The sequence below is a fragment of the Chiloscyllium plagiosum genome, chromosome 4 (genome assembly GCF_004010195.1).
Source record: "Chiloscyllium plagiosum isolate BGI_BamShark_2017 chromosome 4, ASM401019v2, whole genome shotgun sequence".
NCBI classification, from domain to species: domain Eukaryota; kingdom Metazoa; phylum Chordata; class Chondrichthyes; order Orectolobiformes; family Hemiscylliidae; genus Chiloscyllium; species Chiloscyllium plagiosum.
Genome location: NC_057713.1, coordinates 97,013,522 through 97,038,732, shown reverse-complemented (window position 1 = coordinate 97,038,732; position 25,211 = coordinate 97,013,522). Strand labels below are relative to the sequence as shown.

The following is a 25,211-nucleotide window of genomic DNA, read 5'->3' as shown; positions in this document are numbered from 1 at the left end:
AAGGCCAATTTTGACGGTATTAGGCAAGAACTTTCAAAAGCTGGTTGGAGGCGAATGTGCGCAGGTAAAGGGACGGCTGGAAATAGGGAAGCCTTCAGAAATGAGATAACAAGAATCCAGAGAAAGTAAATTCCTGTCAGGGTGAAAGGAAAGGCTGGTAGGTATAGGGAATGCTGGATGACTAAAGAAATTGAGGGTTTAGTTAAGAGAAAGAAGGAACCATATGTAAGTTATAGACAGGATAGATCGAGTGAATCCTTAGAAGTGTGTAAAGAAAGTAGGAGTATACTTAAGAGGGAAATCAGGAGGGCAAAACGGGAACATGAGATAGCTTTGGCAAATAGAATTAAGGAGAATCCAAAGGGTTTTTACAAATATATTAAGGACAAAAGGGTAACTAGGGAGAGAATAGGGCCCCTCAAAGATCAGCAAGGCGGCCTTTGTGTGGAGCCACAGAAAATATGGGAGGTACTAAATGAATATTTTGCATCAGTATTTACTGTGGAAAAGGATATGGAAGATATAGACTGTAGGGAAAAAGATGGTGACATCTTGTAAAATGTCCATATTACAGAGGAGGAAGTGCTGGATGTCTTGAAACAGTTAAAAGTGGATAAATCCCCAGGACCTGATCAGGTGTACCCGAGAACTCTGTGTGAAGCTAGAGAAGTGATTGCTGGGCCTCTTGCTGAGATATTTGTATCATTGATGGTCACAGGTGAGGTGCTGGAAGACTGGAGGTTGGTAAACATGGTGCCACTGTTTAAGAAGGGCAGTAAAGACAAGTCAGGGGACTATAGACCAGTGAGCCTGACCTTGGAATCTAAAAGAAGATTACAAGAGTTTCTTTAAATAAAGAAAGGGCAAAAGAGAGGCAGAAGTGGACATTGGGCTGCTGTAAAATGACATTAGCGAAGTAGTAATGGGGAACAAAGAAATGGCAGAGGAACTGAACAAGTGCTTTGCGTCAGTCTTCTTGTGTGAGTAACATTCCAAAAATTCGAGAGTCGGGGCTCGGGCGAGTATGGTGGCCATCACCAAGGAGAAGGTGCTAGAAAACCTGAAAGGTATGAAAGTGGAGAAATCACCTGGACCAGATGGACTGCACCCGAGTCCTGAAGGAGATAGCTGAAGAGATAGTGGAGACGTTATTGGTGATCTTTCAGGAGTCAGGGAAGGTCTCAGTAGACTGGCAAATCACTAATGTAAGCCTCCTGTTTAAGAAGGGCATGAGGCAAAAGATGGGAAGTTAGTAGCCCATTAGCCTGACCTCAGTTGTTAAGATTTTGGAGTCCACTGTGAAGGATGAGATTCCTGAATTCTTGGAAGTGCATGGTAAAATAGGGCAAAGCCTATTTTCATCAAGGCAAAGTCATGCCTGATAAATCTGTTAAAGTTTTTTGTGGAGCTAATGAGCAGGTTAGACAAAGGAGAGCCAATGGGTGTTATCTACTTGGACTTCCAGAAGGCCTTTGACAATTTGCCCCATAGGAGGCCGCTGGGTAAGGCAAGAGCTCATGATGTTAGAGGCAAGGTGCTCGCATAAATAGATAGAAGCTTGGCTGTCTGGGAGAAACCAGAGGGTGGGGATAAAAGGGTCCTCTTTGGGATGACAGTTGGTGACTATTGGTGTTGGGACCACAACTCTTCACTTTGTATGTTAATGATCTAGATGTAGGAATTGAAGGCATTCTGGCTAGGTTTGCAGATTCTGGCAAGGAGGGACAGGTACTGTTGAGGCGGGGAGGCTGCAGAAGGATTGAGACAGTTGAGGAAAGTGGACAAAGTAGCGGCAGGTGGAATACAATGTGGAAAGTGAGAGTTCGTGTACTTTGGTAGGAAGAATAGAGACATGGACTAATTTCTAAATGGTGATAAAATTCAAATCCAAAGGAACTTGAGAGTCTTAGGTTTCTCTGAAGGTTAACTTACAGGTTGAGTTGGTAGTTAGGAAGGCAGATGCAATGTTGGCACTTATTTTGAGAGGACAAGAATATAAAAGCAGATCAGACCATATTTAGAATATTGTGAGCAATGTTGGACCCCATTTCTCAGGAAGGATGTACTGGCCCTGGAGCCCCACAAGAATGATCCCAGGGATGATGGGCTTAGCATATGAGGACTCTGGGTTGATACTTGTTAGAGTTTAGAAGAATGTGGGGATCTAACGGAAACTTAGAGAACACTGAAATGTCGTGACAGAGTAGATGTTGGAAAGATATTTACATTAGCAGGAGAGACTAGGACCTGAGGCACAGCCTTGGACAAAAGGGAAGATCCTTTGGAATGGAAATGAGCAACTTCCTTCAGCAAGGGAGTGGTGAGTCTTTGGAATTCATTGCCACAGAAGGCTGTGGAGGCTTGTTCATTGAGAATATTGAAGAGAGATCGACAGGTTCTTGATTGTTAAGGGGATCCAAGGTTACGGGAAGAATGGGGTTGAGAAACTTAACAGCCATGATTGAATGGTGGAACAGACCCATTGTACAAAATGGCCTAATTTCTGCTTCTATGTCTTAGGATACACTGAGGGACGCATGCAACACAGGCACATCAGTGCCTGTGATTATCGTAAAAATGTAGATACCAGGAGCTATAATAAACCTCTGTGGAATCTTGCATTGCTACGTGATTTATCTCTAGTTCTAATGTTACAGGAGCGAACAAAGATCATCCTGAATTGTCCTTAAGAAGGTGATGGTGAGCTGTCTTGAATCACAGCATCCACAGTGCCATTAGAGTGAGTGCTCCAGGATTGATTAGAGTCATAGAGATGTACAGCATGGAAACAGACCCTTTGGTCCAACCCATACATGCCGACCAGATATCCCAACCCAATCTGGTCCCACCTGCCAGGATCTGGCCCATATTCCTCCAAACCCATCCTATTCATATACCCATCCAGATGTCTTTTAGATGTTGTGATCGTACCAGTCTCCACCACTTCCTCTGGCAGCTCATTCCAAACACATACCACCCTCTGAGTGAAAATGTTGCCCCTTGGGTCTCTATTATATCTTTCCCCTCTCACCCTGAACCTATGCCCTCTAGTTCTGGACTCCCCCACCCCAGGGAAAAGACTTTGTCTATTTATCCTATTGATACCCCTCATAATTATGTAAACCTCTATAATGACACCCCTCAGCCTCCAGGGAAAACAGCCCCAGCCTATTCAACCTCTTCCTATAGCTCAAATCTTCCAACTCTGGAACATCCTTGTAAATCTTTTCTGAACCCTTTCAAGTTTCACCACAACTTGCCGATAGGAAGGAGACGAGAATTTCACGCAATAGTCCAACAGTGGCCTAACCAATGTCCTGCACAGCCGCAACATGACCTCCCAACTCCTGTACTCAATACTCTGACCAACAAAGGAAAGCATACCAAATGCCGCCTTCACTATCCTATCTACCTGCGACTCCACTTTCAAGGAGCTATGAACCTGCACTCCAAGGTCTCTTTGTTCAGCAACACTCCCTAGGACCTTACCATTAAGTGTATAAGTCCTGCTAAGAATTGCCTTGCCAAAATGCAGCACCTCACATTTATCTAAATTAAACTCCATCTGCCACTTCTCAGCCTATTGGCCAATCTGATCAAGATCCCGTTGTAATCTGAGGTAATTTTCTTTGCTGTCCACTACATCTCCAATTTTGGTGTCATCAACGAACTTACTTACTAACTATACCTCTTTATGCTCACATCCAAATCATTTCTATAAGTAGTGAAAAGAAGTGGACCCAGCACTGATCCTTGTGGCACTCCACTGCTCACAGGCCTCCAGTCTGAAAAACAACCCTCCACCAACACCACCCTCTGTCTTTACTTTTGAGCCACTTCTGTATCCAAATGGCAAGTTCTCCCTGTATTCCATGAGATCTAACCTTGCTCACCAGTCTCCAATGGGGAACCTTGTCAAATGCCTTACTGAAGTCCATATAGATCGCATCTACTGCTCTGCCCTCATCAATCCTCTTTGTTACTTCTTCAAAAAACTCAATCAAGTTTGTGAGACATGATTTCCCACGCACAAAGCCATGTTGATTATTCATAATCAGTCCTTGCCTTTTCAAATACATGTACATCCTGTCCCTCAGGATTCCCTCCAACAACTTACCCACCACCGACGTCAGGCTCACTGGTCTATAGTTCCCTGGCTTGTTCTTATCACCTTTCTTAAGCAGTGGCACTACATTAGCCAACCTCCTGTCTTCCGGCACCTCACCTGTGACTATCAATGATACAAATATCTCAGTAAGAGGCCCCACAATCACTTACCCAGCTTCCCACAGGTTTCTAGGGTACACCAGATCAGATCCTGGGGATCTATCCGCTTTTATGCGTTTCAAGACATCCAGCACTTTCTCCTCTGTAATATGGGCATTTTTCAAGATGTCACCATCTATTTCCCTACATTCTATAACTTCCATGTCCTTTTACACAATAAATACTGATGCAAAATACACATTTAGTATCTGCCCCATTGCCTGCAGCTCCACACAAAGCCCACCTTGCTGATCTTTGAGGGGCCCCACTCTCTCTCGCTACCCTTTTGTCCTTAATGTATTTGCAAAAACCCTTTGGCTTCTCCTTAATACTATTTACCAAAGTTATCTCATGTCCCTTTTTGCCCTCCTGATTTTCCTACTGCCTTTATACTCTTCAAATGATTCACTCGATCTATCTTGTCTATACCTGACACATGTTTCCTCCTTTTTCTTTAGTCATCCAGCATTCCCTATTCCTACCAGCCTTTCCTTTCACCTTAACAGAAATATACTTTCTCTGGATTCTCGTTATCTCATTTCTGAAAGCTTCCCATTTTCTAGCCGTCTGTTTACCTGAGAATATCTGTGCCCAATCAGCTTTTGAAAGTTCTTGCCTAATACCGTCAAAATTGGCCTTCCTCAAATGTAGAACTTCAACTTTTAGATCTGGTCTATCCTTTTCCATCATTATTTTAAATCTAAAGAATTATGGTCACTGGCCCCAAAGTGCTCCCCCGCCCCCCCCTGCCCCGGACACCTCAGTCACCTGCCCTGCCTTATTTCCCAAGAGTAGGTCAAGTTTTGCACCTTCTCTAGTAGGTACATCCACATACTGAATCAAAATATTATTGTACACACTTAACAAATGCCTCTCCATCTAAACCCTTAACACTATGGCAGTCCCAATCTGTATTTGGAATGTTAAAATCCCCTAACATAATCACCGTATTATTCTTACAGATCTCCTTACAAATTTGTTTCTCAATTTCCCTCTGACTATTAGGGGTCTATAATAAAATCCCAATAAGGTGATCATCCCTTTCTTATTTCTCAGTTCCTTCCAAATAATTTCCTTGGATGTATTTCCAGGAATATCCTCCCTAAGTACAGCTGTAATTATATCCCTTATCAAAAATATCATTCCCCCTCCTCTCTTGCCTCCCTTTCTGTTCTTCCTGTAGCATTTGTAACGCTAAAGAAATTGTTTAAATTTCTGACTTGAAATTATTTTTACTATATCAATGATGAAAAAACTTAAAAACTTTTAAACTTCAAATGACCAAGACATGTTTGCCCCTTCCTGCTTTTAGTGATGACCAAAAATTCTCTTCTTTTTACTTATTTCCTTAAGTCAATATTCAGTCTCCTGGAACCACACTGAAGTGCTTTTATGATATCTGTACTGTTTTCAACTGAGAGTCTTCCTTGAGTTCTCCTTGTAACTTTACCTGAACAACTCCTCTATCTTGCTTTAACACATACATAATTTGAAGTCAAATTCAACAAGAGCTATCAGTCACACACCTCATGTGGTGAACAGCTTAAGGCAAAAGGCTTGATTCAACAATGTGGCTTATCACTAGTTTATCATAGAATATAATGCTCCAGTGACACACTTATCCTTTGGAAGAATAAAAACTAATGACCTGGCTTTCTTTTCAACAATATACTTCAGTGAACATTTGAAAGTTTTATGAAGATATGACAGTTAAAGGTTTATGCTATGTAAGGTGAAAACAAAAAACATTTTTTTCCAATATTGTGCGTAACTCATTTATATTTAGAAATACAGCTGATATTCACGGTATCAAGTACAGGGCTGGTTAACATTCTGTCTTTGTACTCTGATTCCTGAAGAAGGGCTTATGCCCGAAACGTCGATTCTCCTGCTCCTTTGATGCTACCTGACCTGCTGCGCTTTTCCAGCAACACATTTTTCTATTCTGACTCCTAGTCAGCTACAGACTGATTAGGGTTGTTACATCAAAGGGAGAATCGCATTGTGTTATTGAAGTCAGGATGGTGGCAGCACAACTGATACCAAGAACATCTTTCTGATTTTTAGGAGACTTAGTCTTTTTGTGGTGGACTGAGAAGCATCGTTGTATCCAGATATTAACATTTGGCGCCTCCCTTTCAAATTTTAAATTTTATTGTCACATGTGCTCAAGTACAGTGAAAAGTGCATGATGTCACCACACATGGCATCATCTTAGGGTACCTAGGATGGTACCTAGGTACAAAATAAGCTTAGGTACAATATAGTAAGAGAAATTAGAGTTAAAAATTACTTCATAGAATAGTAGAAAAATAAAGACATAGTTTATATTAAAGTCTTCCTTAGTTTATGCTAGGACAACGAAGGAATAAGTTAAAAGTTCAACAGTCTTTGAGTCCTCTACTTATCTCGCTCTTCAGGGAGACCTCAGCTGTCTGTTCATGATGATGCTGCTTCTGAAACTGCCACTTCTCTGATCTCCCCCATTGCCTTGGGAACATGCCCGGGCAGGATCCACTCGCACGCTGAGCCATGACACTGCCATGAACTGCCAGGAAGCCAGGCTGGGACCTGACAGGAGCTACCATGCTTCAGGGAGACCTCAGCTGTCTGTTCATGATGATGCTGCTGCTGAAACTGCCACTTCTGTGATCTCCCCCATTGCCTTGGGACCCTACTCTGCCACCATCTTGACTTCAATACCACAATGTAATCTTCCCTTGATGTAACAACCCAGGTTGATACTTTCTGGTGTGGGTCACAAGGTCTTTCTTTTAATCAACATTTGAAGGTATAACACTTTTTTTTAAAAAAAAACAACAAAAGGTTGTAAAATATCATAATCCTATAAATCTCTCACCTGTATTACAAAAAGCAAATTGTTTGGATAATCGCCCACCTTATTTCAGTTACTATAAATGGAAGAATAGGTTAGCCTTTCAAGCAATGTTGAAACAAAACCAGTGTTTGGACTCTCAGCACTGCCATGCCTGTAGAACTTTAATTAAAAAACCTTTGGTTTATTTTGTGTCTTTATGATTTGTAATCCCATCCAGAGCAAGCTAGGGAATCATCCTTTCTGTTGTCAATCAGTGTCAATATTTGTCATTTAAGAGTCATTCTTGCAAGCCTTGACCTGACTTTTGAATCTTTTCATGGTTCATTAACTCTGTCTGCAAGCTTGACTGTATCGTGTATCTAATCGTGCCTTTCATGTCCTGAGTATTCCATATGACTAGGTAAAGCTACTTTTGATCTGTTATATGCAGATATCCTTCCACTTCCAAGCTTAGGAATTAATAAGTGCTCAAAGAATTGAATAAAGAGCAAATAAAGGATAAAAATGTACTTGAAAACCCACATCCAGCAGAGGTTTAAACTAATAATGCAGAATCTGAGCTAGTTCCAAGTTTACGTTTCACTAAACATATTTGAATTTCTAGTGGTCACTGTTTGAACTTAGTAATTCAGCAACATTTCTGAAGGTAAATTTCCTTAATTACGAGGTACAGGTTTTCTTTTAGGTGTCGAGATACAATTTGAAGATCAGATGCATTTGTTTAACGATTGTTTGTCTTGGGAAAGCTGTGATGGAAACTGAATGCACAGTTTGTACAGTGTTCAACTACGATGTAATCATGTTTGTTTAAATTTTGCTTTCCGTATATTCTATATTCATTCCACTATTTTTCTGAAGTGAACAACTTATAAATATGATCTGGAGTGTAATTTTCAGTTGTCAAGTACACCACAATATCTACAGTTTCCATTGATATAGCACCTTTCAAATAATAAAATGTCAAACAATCAAAAATAGATCTTGGTTACATAAATAATCTCATGGCCAAAAACTTAACTGTAGGTTTTCAGGAACATTTTAAGGAAAAAGAGGTGTAACAAGGGAATTCCAGAGCTCTGGACTTAGGCATCCAAAGGCAAGGCTACCAGTGACAGCAATGAAAACTGGATGTGCCAGTTATCAGAATGAAATGCACAATGATATCTGGGAGGACAATGCACCTGTAGGAAATCTCAAAGATAGAGAGCAAGATGAGGCTGTGGAAAATTTGCAAGTAAAACTTGAAATGGAGGTGATGCTTAGCAGAAAGCCGAGAGCCAATGTAGATCAGCAAGAACAGGTGATCGCTGAATAGGACGTAGCAAGAGTTGAGTTATGGGCAGCAGAGGTTTGGATGACATCAAATTTGAAAGAGGGTACAACGTCAGACATTGGCCTGGACTGCAGAAGTACAGATTGTCACTGAGATTTCCGTTGAGAACGAAGGTGAGCAATGCTGCCGCATGAGCTACTTTGTCATTTTGTTCTCTGCTTTGTGCCTATGTAAAATAAGCTGTTTTATTATTAAAGTTATTTCTTCTACAATCAATGTCAGCCATTGATTAGTAGGCAATTTGACGGGTCTGAATCAGGTGGTTATAGGTTCGCTCCAAACCTGAACACACGGCTAGGCTTACACTATTAGATGTACCTCTTTTCAAGTGATGACATGTTGGAGCCCCTCTCCTGGGTAGATATAAAAGATCCAGTGACACTAATTCAAAAAAGAACAAGGGAGTCTTCAATTGATACGACAGAAGTAGCCATTTGAGTCCTAACTGCATGGTGTTTGTGGGAACTTGCTGTGCATAGATTGGCTGCTGTGCTTCCTACAATGTAAACAATACTTCTAAAACATGTCTTTGCCTGGAAAGTTTCAAGATAATGAAAGATGCTTTTGAAATATACTCTTTCAATGATTTCTTTTCTTTATCCCCTTTTTGTTAGTTTTTCTCCCACCTTTCACACATGCTTGCATTATTTCTTTTTTTCCATGCTAACCACATTCATTGCACTTTTATCTGTCTCTCAAGTTGCTGCTATGTGATGCTTCAGTAAACTTGGATTGAGAGTTGATAAGTGGATTCACTGTAAGATTCAGCTCCTCGTATTATTGTCTGACTTTTTAAAATTGATATTAACAAATGCAGATTATCATCTTGTCTCTGTTCCACAGTCTTCCTTCCCTAACCCCATCAACCCATTAGTCGTTACTTTAAACTTCACAATTCAACTAGTTTTCTCTTGTCTTGTCTTTACCAGAAAATATTTGCCTTTTGCTGGGGTACATTTACAAAATCATTCTCCAAAGCACAGATGTAGGCAATTAAGACTATTGAGCATCTTAGCTAGTCTCACTTACCTGACCCTACTCTGCAGTTTTTTTTCCTGCCAATAATTATCCTACATCGTTTTGATTCCGTCTCCATCATGCTCTCTGGCTGCGTTGTAGATTTTAACCACTTGCTCCATGTGTGCACAGGGCGACCCCCATATCCGTGGATTTGTTTTCCATGGTTTCACTGACCTGCGGTTTACCACGGCTGGAACATATAGGGAAAGTTCCAGGACCAGGAGGCTGCCGGGAAGGTACATTTCCCATTTAAATGAATGGGTTCGCTCCTATCCATGGTTTCGGGTTTGCGCAGTAGGTCCTGGAACGTAACCCCCGCAGGTTGTGGGGGAGGCCGGGTCTACTGCATGTGTGTGTGCGTATGTGTATGAACTTCTTTGTTTCTTTTGCCAGTCCCTTAAATCTCTTCCACTTTTTCATTTGTTCTTCTGCACACACCCTCTCTCTCTATGGATCCTTTAATGAAGTGGCACAGTTTCTCCGAATTTACTCTATCTGAGCCCCTCATTATTTTGATTGTCTCTATCAAATGTTATCTTCTCCAATAAACATTTGAGTACAAAGAATGCTGCATGTCTATCCCAATGAAACCCAGTTAGTTGTGGGTAGGAAAACTAAGCTGGTTAATGTGAATTGGTGCACAGAGCTAGTGGACAGATCAATACAGACATATTAGCAAACGTTTAGGTGAACCTGTCAGAATGCTCAAAATAAATATCTTCCCACAATAAAGAAAAATCCCTCAAGCAAGGGCACCCCATCTGTGGTTAACTAAATTGGATAAAGTATCAAACTTGAGGAAAAGGTGTATAATTGTGCCGAGATGAGTGTCAAGGCAGAAGATTGGTCAGAAAATAAAAAGAAACCCTAGAGGATCACTTAACGATTGATCAGGAGGAAGAAATTAGAGTATGAGAAGAAGCTTGCTAGGAATAGATAAGAGTATTTTCAGGTCTTTTAAAAAGTAAAAGAGTAAGTAAAGTGAGTAGTGAGGAAGTTAATGGATGTTGAAATAGCAGATGAAATTAATAAGTATTCTGTTTGTGTCTTCACTGTAGAGAATAGAAAACTATTCCACTAATAGTTGTACATCATGAATGGAGAGGAGAGAGCTCCTTAGTGAAAGTACAATTCACAAGGGAAGCGGTCCTAAGCAAACTGATGGAGCTGTGGGCTGACAAATCTCCAGACCCTGATGGACTTTCTCCGAGGGTCTTGAACAAGGTGGCGAATGAGGAACTAGGTGCGTTGGTGTTAATTTTCTAAACTTGCTTAGATTCAGGAAAGATTCAATTGGACTGGGAAGTAACACATATATAACCCCTCTATTCAAAAAAGCAGGAAACTGTAGACCAGTTAACCTCTGTCATGGGGAAGGTGCTAGAATTGATCATTTAAGGTGAGTAGAGCTGCACACTTGGGGAAAAACGCAAAGTGACTGGAAAGAGTCAACCTGATTATTTCCCTTTGATACAATGTTTAATTAATTTATTGAAATTTGTTTAAAAGAATAACTATGTTAAGGATTAAGGGCAGCTGGAGATATATTGTAAGAAGACCATGAAGTGTAGGACCCATACTTAAATTTCTAACAGACCTTTGATAAGGTGCCACATCAAACATTTATAGTGAAAAATAAAAGTTCATGGTAGCAGATAACATATTAGCATGGAAAGAAGATTAGGTTCTCTCTGTTTAGAAAATAGAGTATATACATACATGGATCTTTGACAGATTATCATGTGTAGAATCCCCCAGGGGTCTGTCCAAGGGCTTCAACATTGCAGTGTGCATTGATGACTTGGATAAGGGGTGCAAAGGCATAGTAGCTGAATTTGCAAATGATGCTAAAAAAGCTAGAAAATTTTGTTTAGAAAACAACAGAAGGAAGTTACAGCCATATATGAATAGGTCGAGTAAGTTGGCAAAATTTGCTAGATGATGTGATTCTCCATCATATTCCACATGAAGAATAATGTGGAAAATTATGACGTCATTTACTTTGGCAACATGAAATAAGAAGCAGACTGTTACTTAAATGGCGAGCAACTGAAGAATTCCAAGGAAGTATTCAAGTGTTCTGCTGAATGAGCCACAAAGTTAGCATGAAGGGTACAGCACATTGTTAAAACAGCTAATGGGATCCTCATCTTTTATTATGAGAGTAATTGAACATATAAGTAAGAATATTACGCTTACTTGATAAGGTCACATTTCAAATACTGTGTACAGCTTTAGTCTCCTTACTTAAAGAAGGAAATAAATGCATTGGAGACTATCAGAGGTTTGCTATATTGATGTTCAAGAAAGAGACCTTGGAAAGCAGGTTCATAGATCCTTGAAAGTGGAGTCGCAAGTAGTTAGGATAGTGAAGAAGGCATCTGGTATGCTTTCCTTTATTGGCCAGAGTATTGAGTACAGGAGTTGGGAGGTTATGTTGCAGCTGTACAGGACATTGGTTAGGCCACTGTTGGAATATTGCATGCAATTCTGGTCTCCTTCCTATCGGAAAGATGCTGTGAAACTTGAAAGGGTTCAGAAAAGATTTACAAGGATGTTGCCAGGGTTGGAGGATTTGAGCTGTAGGGAGAGGTTGAATAGGCTGGGGCTGTTTTCTCTGTAGCGTCGGAGGTTGAGTGGTGACTTTATAGAGGTTTGTAAAATCATGAGGGGCATAGATAGCATAAATAGACAGTCTTTTCCCTGAGGTGGGGAGTCCAGAACTAGAGGGCATAGGTTCAGGGTGAGAGGGGAAAGATATAAAAGAGATCTAAGGTGCAACTTTTTCACGCAGAGTGTGGTACATGTATGGAATGAGCTGCCAGAGGAAGTGGTGGAGGCTAGTACAATTGCAACATTTAAGAGGCTTTAGGATGGATATATGAATAGGAAGGGTTTGGAGGGATATGGGTTGGGTGCTGGCAGTTGGGATTAGATTGGGTTGGGTTATCTGGTCGGCACGGACAAGTTGGACCGAAGGGCATGTTTCCATGCTGTATATCTCTATGACTCTATATCTGGAATGAAAGGATTGGCTTACGAGGAAATGTTAGACAAACCAGGTCTTCTTTCCACTGGAGTTTAGAAGAGTGAGAGGTAGCTTGATTGGTGTGTATAAGGTGACTGTGCAAAGGACATTTCCTCTCATGGGTGAGCCCAGAACTTTGGACACTATTTTAGGATAGAGATGAGAATTTTTTTCACTGAAGATTGAGATTTTGAAATTCTTTGCCACAAGATGCAGTGGAAATGGGGTCACCAAATATTTTAAGATCCAGGTAGATAACATGTTAGTTGGAGGAATCTAGGATTTTGGGGGTCAATGCAAATGTGGAATTTGAAACACAGACCTATCAACCATGATCCTGTTGAATGGTGGAGGAGTTCAAATGGTTGACTGACTGGTAAACATTTGCTCCTATTTTGTATGTTCATGTGACTTTTGCATTCCAATCACAAGCCTCAGAATGGCTGAGACCACTTGAGAAGTCTTGCTTCTAACATTCAATTAATAGTTCAATATTGGAAAGGTTTGTCTTTATGGCCCATGCTTACCTCTTGGAGTCATCAAGAGAGCCGCAGTATTGCTCTTGAACAATCATTTCCTTTCTCTTCCTCCAGTCCTAAAGGCATTGGACTGGATTTTGCCGTGACTGGCAAAGCAACTGTATTCACTATTGGTCTCTTTCTGCAAAGATCTAGTAATCTCTGTGCCATGGCCTTCCCTCTTGGCATTAGTTTGGATCTGGCATCAAGTCAAGGATATCTTCAGATGTGCATTAGTCATGCTGTCATCAGGTGGGGTAAACATTGAAGAATTCTTACAAATAGTAAACCAGGAAGTTAAAAGCAGAAATTATCCTTTGCTTTTAGATTTTCTGAACAGTGCAACTTCCATGATCCAGAAATCTAACATGACACAAATATAATTTTATATTTTCAGACCAGCTTAGCTTCAGTTATGAATTTACACTGCTTTAAACAACTCCTGCTTATTCAATAAGGTGTAACTTTTTCAAGTATTTTTACAGCAAGAGTTAACAGTATAAAATAGAAATCTTCACCAACTTGCTGATTGTTTACTGATCCTACTCCCGAGGGATTTTTTACAGTGAGTCCTCCTGGAGAAGTGCTAAATCATTAACAGAAACTTCTGTATCTCTATGTTTCTCTGCACATATGCAGCCTTCAGTTTTTTCTCAACTTCACTGGAGTAACTATATGGAAGCTAACAGTTTTGCTGTCATTGCTACCACAAAATGTGGGCATTGACTCTTGGCTTATTTTATGGGTTATTGTTGATCCCACTGGCACTTGAATGGTAATTATTCACGCAAACCTTTTAAAATGAACTGAAATTTTCTTGCAATTTAATTATTTCTAACACCGCTTTTTAAACTTTTCTGTGATATATCTGTTGCATGGTGACACATTACTGGATTCTCCTATCTAATCTCTAAAGGACTTGTGCCTGGTAACCAAAGCCCAACTGTGCATAATAAAATTAAACCTAGTGTAGAGTATGATGCTAGCAAGGTAGTTAAGACAGTGTAATGGTCTATCAAAGTTGGGATGTTTGGATTCCCTGTGACCCTTTCTGTGGAAACCCACAAGTCAGAATTCGAGGTGTCAATGCTTATGGAGTGCTGGTGATATTGCAATGTCAATAATAGAAGATGACATTACTGTATCGTAATATGAGACATCACTGAAACTGGGTTTTACTTTCTACTGCATCTTCACAGTGCACTGAGAATTCTTTGTTCACGTAGATGAAGAAAATGCAGTTCCCATCTTTCTCACTATTTGTAGCCACCGTTGTTGCTGCTGCTGCTGCTCATAGTCACTATTTTACTTTCATGTATTAACAAAAAAAACTTGCATTTCTACAGGCTGCTTTCATTATCATTAGGTATTCTAAAGTACCCTGGAGCTAATTAAAACTTGAACTGTAAGCGCTGTTATAATCTAGGAAACACACATCTAATATGGACACCGTAGAATTCTACAGACAGCTATCTGATGTATACTAGATAATCTATTTTTAAATTTAAATTGGTTGAGGATTATGTTTTTGAGAAAGTTCCCTTGCTCCTCTTCACCCTGTAGCTCAACATTTCAATTCCCCCTCCCACTCCACCAAGGATATGCAGGTCTTTGGACTCCTCCATCGTCAGACCACAGCGAAACGACGGTTGGAGGAAGAACGCCTCATCTTCCGGCTAGGAACCCTCCAACCACAAGGGATGAACTCGGATTTCACCAGTTTCCTCATTTCCCCTCCCCCCAGCCTGTCTCAGTCAAATCCATCAAATTCAGCACCGCCTCCCTAACCTGCAATCTTCTTCCCGACCTCTCCGCCCCCACCCCAATCTGTCCTATCACCCTCACCTTGACCTTTTTCCACCTATCACATTTCCGACGCCCCTCCCCCAAGTCCCTCCTCCCTATCTTTTATCTTAGCCTGCTGGATAAACTTTCCTCATTCCTGAAGAAGGGCTAATGCCCGAAACGTCGATTCTCCTGTTCCCTAGATGCTGCCTGATCTGCGCTTCTCCAGCAACACATTTCCATCTCTGATCTCCAGCATCTGCAGACCTCATTTTCTCCTCTTCAGGTAATGCCATGCAATTTTCTGCACCCCAGGTAGGGTCTCCAAAACATTGCACTTTTACAGTGCTGCATTTCATCAACTTAGGTTGTCATGTTCTGTTCTTGAAATGGGACTTGAATCCATAACTGTCTGAATCATAAGGTGACTCATTGAACTGAGGCTGGCACTAAACACATTTTGTCCCTTCGACTTGGTCACTGAAGTGCTTGCTGGTGCAATGCTTGTCTTTCCTCTTCTGCCGCCTCCCACTTTCATCTTTTATCCGAACCACCAAAAACAAAATCTTTTGGGGCATCCTGAGATTGAGAAAGATGCTATAAATGTAAGATTTATTATTGCATTTCTGAACTTTGAATTGTTTGAGCTGGTTGATTTCTGATTTTTTTGAGCTTCCCTCCTCCTTTTCACTGTGGTATACCTTTCTATTCTTTCTTCCATCATGATTATGTGGCTTTACCCGCATTCACCTCAATTTCTCTCTGTGCTAGCAGTTTCTGCTTTCTAGCTATTCTCGGGGTAAAGAGTTTCCTTCTGGTTTTCCTGTTTGACTTACTAATGATGATATATTTATGTACCCGCGTTATGGTTTTCAAGAAAACCTCTCCCTACCATGATTACACAGCACTCATGGGTGATCTTGCAGAAAGAATCTTGGGCTTTGCAAAAGAAAATAGATCAGGGATGTCACTTCGAAAGATTTAGGGATTTCATAAATCATCGTATCCCCACAGTGTGGAAACAGGCCCTTCAGCCCAACAAGTCCATACCAACCCTCCAAACAGTAATCTACCCAGACCCATTCCCCATCCCTGTTATCCTATATTTACCCCTGACTCATGCACCTAACCTACACATCCCTGAATATTATGGGCAATTCAGCATGGCCAATTCACCTAACCTGCACATCTTTGGATTGTGGGAGGAAAGCAGAGCACCCAGGGGAAACCCCACACAGACACTGGGAGAATGTGCAAACTCCACACAGTCTCCCAAGACTGGAATTAAACCCAGTGTTAACCACTGAGCTACTGTGCTGTCCTTTGCTGAAAGGGTCAAAACAGAGAAGGGACTCACAGGGGAAAAAGAAAGTGATTTAAGAAGAGTTGGAAACAAGTCATGATACATGCGCTTCAGTAAGAGATGCATGAAACCCATACAGAATAGGAAGAGAAAGCAGTAGTAACAAAGACTGCAGCAGAATAGAAAAGAACAAAATAGTTGCTGTAAATGAGACACTTTGTCTATCAGCAGATCAGTTTTGTACTGCAAGTAAAATTATCATTGGTAGATAAGCATTAGTTCAACATCGGTACTGCATTGTCTAATGGCAGTCTTTAAAAAAAAACTACACTTGTTCAAAGCCTCTCCTTGACTACAGAATACAAGTTCACCAAAAACATTGTTCCTGGAATGCAGTGAGCAATGGTATAACAATTTTAACGAATAATTTAGAGAGGCTTTGAAAAATATTTCCTTAAAAGAAAGGCCATACAAATTCTGCCTCCACTCATCACTGACTCAATATTCAGTTCCTGATCACTATGGGCAATTCAGCATGGCCAATTCACCTAACCTGCACATCTTTGGATTGTGGGAGGAAACTCTAGCCCTGAGATATGGTCGCAGGGTGCCCGACAAGAGTAACTGAAGTTTTACTAAGTGTGTGGTTATACTTGCTCACATTGAAGAAATTGAGTGTTCTAGCTCACAATGAAGAGTGCATTTTACACTTTAAATTAAACATATTTAATGTTAAAGTTTTTCATTTTGCACTCATCAGGACAAGCTCAAGATTTTCAAATTTCAATGATCAAAATAACTTACACTACAAGAGAAAAGGGTACAGACAGGCTAGTAATTCAGTTGTAATTGTCGGACACATTGTCATGGGAAAAGCAACCAGGAGGTGTCCTTTCCAATCTCCCAAGTAATTCAAAGGAGCTGCAAGCCTTCAACATAATCCGTTTTTTTGCAGAGGGTAGTTTCTACTTGTAAATATGTCACTTCCAGTGCGTATAAATGAGCCATGTTACAAGTTTGGCTATCTTAAATTCACTGTCAGTGTAGCTATTGGTGCACTCCAGTTTGTTTAGAAACTGCAGTCCAATCAGCTAATTACACTTTGTTTCTATCTTGTGGAATTTTCTGATTTCTTACCTACATTTTGAGTACTGTATTCCATGATTCCATTCATGTTTCTGTATAACTTGTCAAATTGCCAGAGTCCATATGGATGCGTGTAATGTTCAATGAGAAATTATTTTTGTGTGGAAGACTGTTCAGATTATTTAAAATTTGTATTGCTAAACTTGCTAAAATTATTTGTAAGTGTGTACAATTTGGCATATATATTTGTGTGTAGAAGACAAATAAACAGTATTCAGGCAACACATTTTCAGCCTTGCAGTATTCAGGCCTTGTTCCCAGTGATGTCATCTATGCTGATACAAATTGCTGAGTAGAACATAGTGCATAATGCATGGATGCTCAATGTGAACTGTTTTGTTTGCCCTTTGACCTGCAGAATGATGCTGTCTGTAATTTAGAGCTGAAAATGTGTTGCTGGAAAAGCACAGCAGGTCAGGCAGCATCCAAGGAACAGGAGAATCGACGTTTCGGGCATAAGCCCTTCTTCAGGAATGAGGAAAGCGCTTTTCCAGCAACACATTTTCAGCTCTGATCTCCAGCATCTGCAGCCCTCACTTTCTCTGTCTGTAATTTACCCTTGTATGGCAATGTGAGTTTACCCTTTGATATCATAGTTACTTTGCTTGAAGCTGATGATGCCAATGACGTTTTTTTTAACAATACTCAGAAGGTTACAATAGAATTTCTTCCGATAAGGGAACCAAGATTGTTCAGTTTTCCGGCAGTGGTCTGACTAGTACCTTGGGTAGTTTTAGCAAAATCTCCCTAAATTTGTACCCCATTCTCTTTGAAATAAAGGCAAATATTCCATTTGCCTTCCCTATTACCTGCTGAATTTACATGCCAATCGTTTGTGATTTATGGACAAGGACTTCCAAATCCTTCAGTTCTAAAGCTTTCTGAAGTTTTTCTCCATTTAAATAATATCTGCTCCCCTAGTCAACCGCATATCCTCACATTTTTCCACATGATATTCCATCTGCCATGTTTTTGCCCATTTGCTATCTGTATCCCTTTGCGAGTCACCAATAACATTTGACTATCGTAAAAATACTTCCCTCATCCAAACAGTTAATGTAAATTGTAAATAATTACTCCACTACTGATGTGTGTGGCTCTCTACTAGCTACAGGTTGCCATCCTGAAAATATCCCCATCCCAACAATTGTCTCCAATTATGTTTGAGTTCTGAATGAGGGTCAGGCAACTCGAAATGTGATCTTTTTCTACAAGTGCTGCTGGACTTCTCGAATTTCCCAGTACTTTGCCAGAAATCTGAAATAAAAACCACGGGTAGTTTTTTTTTGCTTTTATCTCTAGTTTATGTTAGTTAGCCAATCTTCTATGCATGCTAAAGTACTGTTCCCAATCCAATAGGTTCTTGTTATATTAAGTAGCATGTGGCACCTTAACAATTTCCCTCTGGAAATACAAAAGTATTGTATGTATTGGTTCCTCTTGTAACAAGATAGATAAGTCTTTAAAGAAATCTAATGAATTTGTCAGGTAATATTTCCACTTTATGAAGGCTTGCTGAATCTAAATCTGATTTATAATCTGTATTTCCAAATGCTGTACTATTACGTCTTTATAATATAGACTTACATGTTCCCAATAACGGATCTTGAGGTAGCTGGCATTTGGTTACCTGATATTGACTTTGTTTTGTTGAATAAAAATATTACATTAACAGTTGTCAAATCCTATGGAACTTGTCTGGAATATAAAGATTCTCAAAAGATTACAGCCAGTGCATCCACTATCACTGTAGCTACCTCCTGTAATATCCTGGGATGCATCGCATCAGGCCCAAGGAATCTACTGGTCTTTAGCCTCATTCGTTCCCTAATACTTTTTCTCTGTGATATTTATTGTGTTATTTCAGAGTTGCCAATTTCTGCATGGCTTACACTCAAGAGATATTGAAAGTATTGTACAATAATTTAAAATCACTCCTTCAAGAGAGTGTATAGCTAAGTAATGGAGCAATTTGCTTTCTAAGTGATCAAATAAGAAATTGTGTTAAGTTGAGGTTTTTTGGTTATTTCCACCAATTTATTTTCTTTGCAACACATTATGTAAAGCCTGGTGCCTTCTGACAGCAATCTCTGATTAAGTCATGCAGTTTTGCAAGATTCCTACCAAAGCTGAAACAGCTAGAAACATGGTGGTTTCAACTCTTGTACTTCTGTTTGATCTTCAATTAAGTGCAAATTGATGCATGCTGCTGTTTCAGACTATAAATGCCTGCCACCAAATGCAGGAGCATACAAATATTTAAAGGTTGAGCAGCAGCAGCAGCAGCTCATAATGTTACTTCCACAGAGCACTGCCAGCCTTTTAGTTTGATATATTGAGTTTGGTGACAGTGCTGGCCATCCATTACATTTGTCTGTACCTACAGATGTTCTGTCGTTTTTTTTTGGCTGTGTATTTGTAGTTATTAGCAATACAATATCATGTGACAATGCTGCCATGATCTGGAATTAATGCGAATGTGGCAGGCATCTAGATACTTCCTTAACCCATCAGGCTGAAGAATGCTTTGTTGCAACCAAGCCCCAAGATCACAACAGAAAATCCACTCATCAAATAGCCAATTATATGTTTCTGGGATGTGTGGCACTTGTGGTCAAGTAACTAGTCATGTGTAGTTGCCTCTGTAGCCTTTGCAGATGCAGAATTTGCTCAAGAAATATAGTGTTGAGATGTTCCTACATCAGTGTCTCAGAACAACAAATAGGCTTCACCCAGAACTCAACAAAAGTTCTTTTCAGAAATTGAACAGATCGGCTGGATAGCCTTTCATTTTTGGCATCTAGTACCCCAACTACAGACTAGGTAAAAACAAGAACCTCTCCAAATCAGTCACTGTTGAAACAGCCCCAGCAGGGTCTACAGCAAAGCAGGCCATTCTTCTTCGTTCTTGGGTTTTTAGGAAGCCTTGTATTAAAAACAAAACTCCAATGTTTACAGTGACATTTCAATGACCTTTTACAGAAACCACTCCAAGTACTTCTGCAAAACTTGAACTGAATCAATTCTTCCACAATCCTTTGAAACTTAAATCCTCCAAGAAAGATTAATTATGAAGTGGTTCGTAAACCTTGCAGAGTCTAAACAAGGAAGTTAATCAAATCACATGCAGAAAACAAAATTGAGAAGGAAGAAAGATGATGTTAAAAGAGGAATGCGAAGAATGAGATTGCACGTTGTAGAAGTATATTTGAGTCTACGTAATTGAGATTTTTCGCCCTATCAAGCATTCACTTGAATTGTTACTAATTTTTTGTTACTTCTTTTTTGTTGTGTTTGATGGAAAAACTACTGTCGTGTAGAATATGAAATTTATATAAGATTTACTTTTGTGTTTGAAAATTTGAATTAATGGCATTTTCTTCCTGTGTGTCCAAAAGACTTCATTAATTTGTGTAAGTATGGATGTAAATTTGCTCGCTGATCTGGAAGGTTTATTTCCAGATGTTTCGTCACCATACTAGGTAAAATCATCAGTGAGCCTCTGGTGAAGCTTTGCTGTTAGTGACCTGGTTTCTATTTATCTATTTAAGTTTCCTTGGGTTGGTGGTGTCAGTTCCTGTTCTTTTTCTCAGATGGGTGGTAAATGGGGTCCAAGTCGTTCTGTTTGTTGATAGAGTTCCAGTTGGAATGCCATGCTTCTAGGAATTCTTGTGTATGTCTCTGTTTGACTTGTCCTAGGATAGATGTGTTGACCTGTCGAAGTGGTGTCCTTCCTCATCTGTATGTAAGGATACTAGTGCGAGTGGGTCTTGTCTTTTTGTGGCTAGTTGATGTATCTGTATCCTGGTGGCTAGTTTTCTGCCTTTTTGTCCAAATGTAGTGTTTTGTTACAGTTCTTGCAAGGTATTTTGTAAATAACATTAGTTGTGTTTGTTGTCTGTATGGGGTCTTTCAAGTTCATTAGCTGCTGTTTTAATGGGTTTGTGGGCTACCATGATGCCAAAGGGGCCTGAGTAGTCTGGCAGTCATTTCCAAGATATTTGATGTAAGCAAGAATGGCTAAGGTTTCTGGACTTGTTTTGTCTGCTTATTTGGGTCTGTTGCTGAGAAATCGGCAGACTGTTTATTGGGTACCCATTCTTTTTGAATAAGCTGTATAGGTGATTTTCCTCTTCTTCTTAGTTCCTCCCTGCTGCAGTGTGTGGTGGCTCATTGAAATAATGTTCTAATGCAGCTTCGTTTGTGGAAGTTGGGATGATTGCTTCAGTAGTTCAGTATTTCGTGCGTATGTGTTGTTTTCCCCGTAGACACTGGTTTTCAAGTTCCCCATTGGCTGTTCACACTACTATGAAATTGAGGAATGGCAGTTTGTTGTCGTCTTCCTCTTTATTGAATTTTATGCCAGTAAGGATACTTTTGATGGACTTTGAAGGTTTCCCCTGATTTGTTTCATGATGACAAAGGTGTCATCCAAGTAGTAGCAGACCCAACGTTTCGGTTGGATCTTTGGCAGACCTGTTTGTTTGAGTCTCTGCATTATTGTCTCTGCTAAGAATCCTGATATCTGTGATCCCATGGATGTTCCGCTGGTTGATCTGTAGGTTTTGTTATTGAAAATGACGTGGCTGGTAAGGCATAGGTCCACTAGCTTAACAATGTTGTCCTTGCTGATGAAGTTGGTGGCATTTGGTGTATGTGTCTTTGATTTTTTTAATAGTGTAGTCAGTGTTTCCTTGGCCAGGTTGATGTTAATGGATGTGAACAGGGTTGTTACATCAAAGGAGACCGTTATTTCATCCTCTTGTATCTTGGTATCTTTGGTGTTCAGGAATTCTTGGGTGGCTGGTGTGAGTCTTCAACTAAGTGTTTTAGTCTTTGTAGCTCCTTGGCTTATCTGTGCGCTGGTGTTCCAGGTAGAAAGCCTATGGGTCTGATGGGGGCTCCTGGTTTGTGAATTTTCGGTAATCTGTAGAAACGTGATGTGTTGGATCCATCTGGTTTCATTTTCTGGAAGTCTCTCTTATTCAATTCTCCAGATTTCTGAAGTTTTTTGAGGAGGGCTGTGGTTTGGTTCTCTCTTTGTGGGGTCGGGTCTATCACCATCTGTTGGTAAGTGTCAGTATTCGCAAGCAGTGCATTCACCTTTCTCAGTGTAGTCTCTTCGTCAGTATACTTTGCAAGTATATCTGTAGCCATGGTGATTTCTTTCAAAGCAACTTGATAGAGGAATAATCGTCAGAACTAATTTTTTTTTTGTACATTAGGAGAGCTTATGACAAAACAAGGTAAACAATTGTACATCAAAGTTTCTACAGGTAGTTCTCCTATAGTGCGATTTGTTTAATGGAAATTGTGAATTGCTGACTCTTTTTTTTTTTAAAGTGAATTCCCATTCGCTGTTACACAATTTTCATCCCTGGTATAGTGTCGTAGGAGGACTGGACTCCACGTTGGCATCATGTGATCAGTCAGCTTGTGCACTTTCTTATGAAAAGCTTTACGAAAGTATTGTGAAAGGTTTGTGCTATGGAATTGGAAAAGCATCGTGAAAATGTCTCTACAGCCTGAGGACAATAAGCTGGGAGCAATCTGTTAAGGTAAAGCTGAGCTAAGAGTGGAATTTCACTAGAATTGACTAACAGTGAAAGGACAATGTTGAGGAGTAGTTTGAAACTTGCCTTTGTTGGTTGTATTCAGTTTTTTTCCCTCTGTTGTTTAAAAACATGTTTTAGATGTTAAAGAATATCTGCAGACTCATGAATCTGTTTCAGTGACTAATCACTGTGGTAAACCAACTGCAAAAAAAAAAACAGTACAAGGGCTTGGACATGGTCAGTTAGCTGCTTAGGGTGGTCAGAGTCAGGAAACTCCGCACATAGTGGGTGAGGGAAAGAAAGGTGGGTGGCATGCTGTTACTTTTAGTGCTTGTGTGAAGATGGCCTGAGGGGGTGAGTAGGCTGTGCAGAAGAGATTCAGTGTTGGTCCGGGTCAGATGTTAACGAGGATGAGAGTGAATGGGGAAAATGTTGCAGGAAATGATAGGTACAGGAGCAAAGATAGAGAGAGAAGTCAGTGTAAGGTATCAATGAGAAGATGTTGGCACTTTCACTGGCAGAGTGGAGAAGTTCATTGATCTTCCTACAATCTGTGCGTTCCTTTCAGATGTGTGAGACTGCACTGGCCTGGGTAGTAACCCTGGTCCAGGTTGGTGTCGTTGCAGTAGAATAGCGTCTTCTGTTGGCCTGGGAGAAAAGGACATCCTGCATCTCCATTCCCCTGCCCACAAAGAGAGGCACCGACTTTCCTTTGTCACGTCCAGGACCAATGACAGAAACCATGTAAGGCAGCTCTGGACTGACCGCTCTCGTCTGGGTGCACAATACCTTTTTTAAAGATGGTGCTGCCTCACGGATATTGGTGAATTCTGGGATATCTAGGAAAGGTGAGTTGTTTTGAAAATGGTACATGGTATGATGGTGCTAGAATGTGTGAGGGGCACCAAAGGGTAGGGTAGATAATAAATCGGATGGGTTTTGTAAAAGAAGGCGACAGACATCCCCAAGCATCACAATGTACAGCCCAATGAAAAATTTGACAAAACTGACACTTAATTTATTTCACTAAGGTTCCAACCTTCATCTATCAAGGCGTGTTTCATTCTGGAATCAGCCTTCTGCAGTATTACCATTGGATAGGATCAGAAGACTGGCTAGAAAGTAGTGCAGCCAGCAGATATAGATGCCAGTCGAGAGTATTCAGTTGATGATTCTAATGAATTGCACTATACAGTATCATACAACAGGTTAAAAGTTACTTAGACTGTTATTGTTTGTGTAAGGCTACCTACTATTTTTGTTTTGATTTTTACTGGTGTGTTTGGTGATTCACCCCAATCCTGTGTTTCCCTTAGGCCCCATTATTTCTATTGCACAATTTTGTTTATAACACGGCATCGCACAAGAACACAACAATGGTGTTAGAGGAGAACTATGTGTACCAGAAACTTCTGTACTTGTTTCTCAAGCTGGAGCGGGGAGCACACGTGGCAAAAATAAGTTTTTATTTTTGTTTCAGTTTGATGCATTTCTGCAAAAGTCCTTATAAAGCAAAATTATTGAGAAAGTGACAAGGTAGAATACTTCAGAGTAAGGAGTTGAGCAATAGTCCCTGACCAGAATTGATTAGATAAAACTCCTGAATATGCTATTTGAAGCTAGAACACTTTAAACTCAGGTGTATGAAAGCTAGAGAAAAGGCAATCAGATTTTCCAGACAAGGAGTTTAAGTCACAGTTAAGTCAAACCTATTGGAATGTTATAGCGTCACTGGTTTGGGGCGTTTTGAGATTGTTTTACCACGTACATCAAAATCTTTGTTTATGTTACATGTAAATAGTTGGACTTATTCTACTTTGTTTTTATTCTTTTGCCTGAATATAATGCTATTTTGTTGTTAAGTGAGAAACCACTTGGCTAAAATCAATATGATCTGGCAAGCCAGCTTTCAATCTGGAATCAAACACGTCCACTGATAACACAAGTTAAGCTCATAACAATGCAATCATTTCATGCTCATCCATGTGTTTCAATAGAGAGTCACAATTATTTTCTCCAACCCAAAATGTTTTAAGGTTGTGACTTTGGTTAGGGCAAAACTGGGACAAACATAAAGATTGACAAGGCGCAAGGGCCAGACCAGATTTGTCCTAGGCTGCTTTGGGAAGGAGAAAGTGAGGTCTGCAGATGCTGGAGATCAAAGTTGAAACTTTATTGCTGGAACAGCACAGCAGGTCAGGCAGCATCCAGGGAACAGGAGATTCGACGTTTCGGGCACAGGCCCTTCTTCAGGAATGAGCAGAGAGTGTTCAGCAGGAGAAGATAAAAGGTAGGGAGGAGGGACTTGGAGGAGGGGCGTTGGAAATGTGATAGGTGGAAAGAGGTCAAGGTGAGGGTGATAGGTCGGAGTAGGATGGAGGCGGAGAGGTCAAGAAGAAGACTACAGGTCAGGAAGGC

At 40.3% G+C, this 25,211-nt stretch overlaps 1 protein-coding gene across 7 annotated transcripts in view; it reads left to right on the top strand.

Annotated features, from left to right (window-relative positions):
• The window catches only part of zhx2a (zinc fingers and homeoboxes 2a), a 103,312-nt gene that overhangs the window by 43,275 nt on the left and 34,826 nt on the right, over window positions 1–25,211 (top strand). For 2 of the 7 annotated variants that reach the window (XM_043688672.1, XM_043688668.1), the window contains exons 1-2: window positions 22,655–22,796; window positions 23,362–23,641. The exons of 3 other annotated variants lie outside the window; for them this stretch is intronic. The gene's annotated coding sequence lies outside the window, so the exon portion shown is untranslated. Of the gene's footprint in view, window positions 1–10,549; window positions 10,702–22,654; window positions 22,797–23,361; window positions 23,642–25,211 lie in introns of those variants that run through there. 2 more of the 7 variants (XM_043688670.1, XM_043688673.1) reach the window with 2 other exon arrangements.